The sequence below is a fragment of the Ursus maritimus genome, unplaced genomic scaffold (assembly GCF_017311325.1).
Source record: "Ursus maritimus isolate PB19 unplaced genomic scaffold, ASM1731132v1 scaffold_2, whole genome shotgun sequence".
Classification (NCBI taxonomy): domain Eukaryota; kingdom Metazoa; phylum Chordata; class Mammalia; order Carnivora; family Ursidae; genus Ursus; species Ursus maritimus.
In genome coordinates, this window is record NW_024424452.1 from 73330528 (window position 1) to 73333004 (window position 2477).

The following is a 2477-nucleotide window of genomic DNA, read 5'->3' on the forward strand; positions in this document are numbered from 1 at the left end:
TGTTATGGTCACGCCCTTGATTCCATCCTTTACTCAAGGCTGAATTTTAGTTGGTTCAAAGATCCTCACAGTTTTATCTTTTATTGCTTAGCATAATAAAATGTAGCCTTTTCTATCCCTACCCATACTCAAATTCCTGGATATTTTCTATTTCTTTCTCTGGGCTTATCTTTTTCTTGTGCCTTGTCAAGTTCAGCCAGGTAAATAAACACATGCTACTAATATCTTATTTTATTTTATTTTTTATTTTTTTGAGAGAGGGAGAGAGGGAGAGAGAGCGTGGAAGGTGTGGGTGGAGGGGCAAAAGGAGAAAGAGAGAAAAATCCCAAACAGGCTCTATGCCCAGTGTGGAGCCTGATGTGGGGCTCAATCCCATGACCCTGAGATCATGACCTGAGCCAAAATTAAGAGTTGGACGTTTAAGGACTGAGCCACCCAGGCGCCCCTACTAACCCTTTTTATAGCATTTTCTCTGATATGTGAAAGTTCATTAGGGACCTCATGTGCCTTCCAAGTTATAATCGGCAGCATTTTTATTAAATATTTTGTCCCTGTTAGCATTCTTCCAGTCTCCAATAATACTTTCAGTTTCTGAATCAGCTAGAAAGTATAGATTTTGTTGAACTAACAAAAGACTTCAAAAGGCTTTTAAATACAAAGTTTTATTTTTTGTTCACACTGTATGTCTAATGTAGATTGGGTGGGTGGGTAGAGGGGTGCTTCTTGTCCTCTGCAATCCAAAATAATGGTTATTGTGTATCTCATGTAATTTTCAACCTTAGTATCAGTTGTGTTGTCTACATGTCAAGCACTTGGGCATCAAAACACAAAAATTAATTAAACGATTTCCTTTCACTTTTAACCTCATCACTAGCTGCATTCAAATAAGTAGAAAATTCACAGCTGAAACTATTTATTTTTTTGAATTTTGTTTATTTTAACAGGCTTTGATTCACTTTATTTTTCTCCTATAAAACTCTGTGGTGGTCACAGCTGGAGCCTGGTGTGGGTCTTTACAAGACATTCAGTGAATCCCTGAGAGGGAGCCTTGGTGAACACAGTCCCTTTCCGGAGGTCAGGGGTGAGACAGCTGTAGGTCTCAGAAATGGAGTCAAAAGTGGTTGTAGCCAAGTTGCCCAGGGTAACAGTGCAGCCCCTGGTGGGAGCGAGGTGTACCAGTCATCAATCACAGCCATCATCAGTAGTTTCTTGGACACAGGGTCTGGGAAAATGCCATTGCCTCTGGGGGTGGTGACGAGGTGCACATGCACAGAGCCCCAGAGGCTGGTCATATAGCCTGGAACAGTGTGGGGCTTACTGGTCTTGTTCCCCCAGTATCCTCACTGTACGGGGATGACGGAAATCTTGGTCAAGATGATGGCCCCATGGATGGCAGTGGCTACCTCCTTGGAGCACTTAACACCCAGACCTACGTGTCCACTGTATTCTCCGGTGGCAACAAATGTCTCGAACCTGGTCTGCTGGGCAGCACGGGTCTGCTTTTGCACTGGCATAATCTTCAAAACCTCATCCTTGAGGGATGCCCCCAGAAAAGAGTCAAAGATCTCAGATTCCTTGATGGGCAGAGAGACAAGATATATCTCCTGCAGGGACTTGATCTTCATATCCTTGACCAGTTGGTCCTGCTTGGTGACAGGGATCCACTCCTTGTCCATGTTCTTGCCTCCCCGAGCCCCCAGCCTCTGACCCACCCAGGCTCACTCCGATCCCTCCTCCACCCCAGCCCGGATGCCCTAGGGAAGTCCCTGTGGCCTTCCATTCCAGGAGCTTCCCATTCCAGGCTCCTGGTGCAGCACTGGTGTTATATGCCGTTTGGTGTTTTCTTGGAGAAGAAGCTGGAACTATCTTATTTTTTAAATTAGCAAACCTTAGTTCTGAATTATTGAGCAAAACTGACCTGATGGTTGAGGAGCTGAACAAAATGAGTACCCACAGCAATATGAGTACCACAAGCAATTTCTCCTTGCTGCAACACATAGTGTATTTGATGGAAATAATCTCAGCTTTCATGCTGATAACATTGAGATGTGGGTATGGTGGTGATTAGAGATATTTCCCAAATATTTCCAGCCCCGCCCCTCCCCGTGCACTTCCAGGCCCCTTGGTGGTTGGATAGATCTATGACTATTTTTCATCCAGAAGCACTAAACAAAGTAAGACCTTCAAAAATTTTCTTTTCCTTTGCCACCATGACCAGCAATATTAGAGATGATGGCTGTTCAATCAGCCTGGATACTACAGTGAAGAGATGAGAACAAAATTTGAACTTTGTATTTCAAAGCCATTTGAAGTTTCTCTGTTACTTCAGCAAAATCTGTACTTACTGATACAGAAATTAAAACTATTATTGGGGCTGGAAGAACTAACTTGCGAATGTGTTAAATTAAAAGAAGAATGTATTGCAAACATGCTGGGTTATCGAACAGGTCACAAGAGAAAGTCGAACGACAATAAAA

General features: G+C 43.2%; 1 pseudogene; it reads right to left on the minus strand.

The window, feature by feature from the left end:
- Positions 1-987: 987 nt before the first annotated feature.
- Positions 988-2197, minus strand: LOC103669167 (annotated as a pseudogene).
- Between the last annotated feature and the right edge of the window lie 280 nt (positions 2198-2477).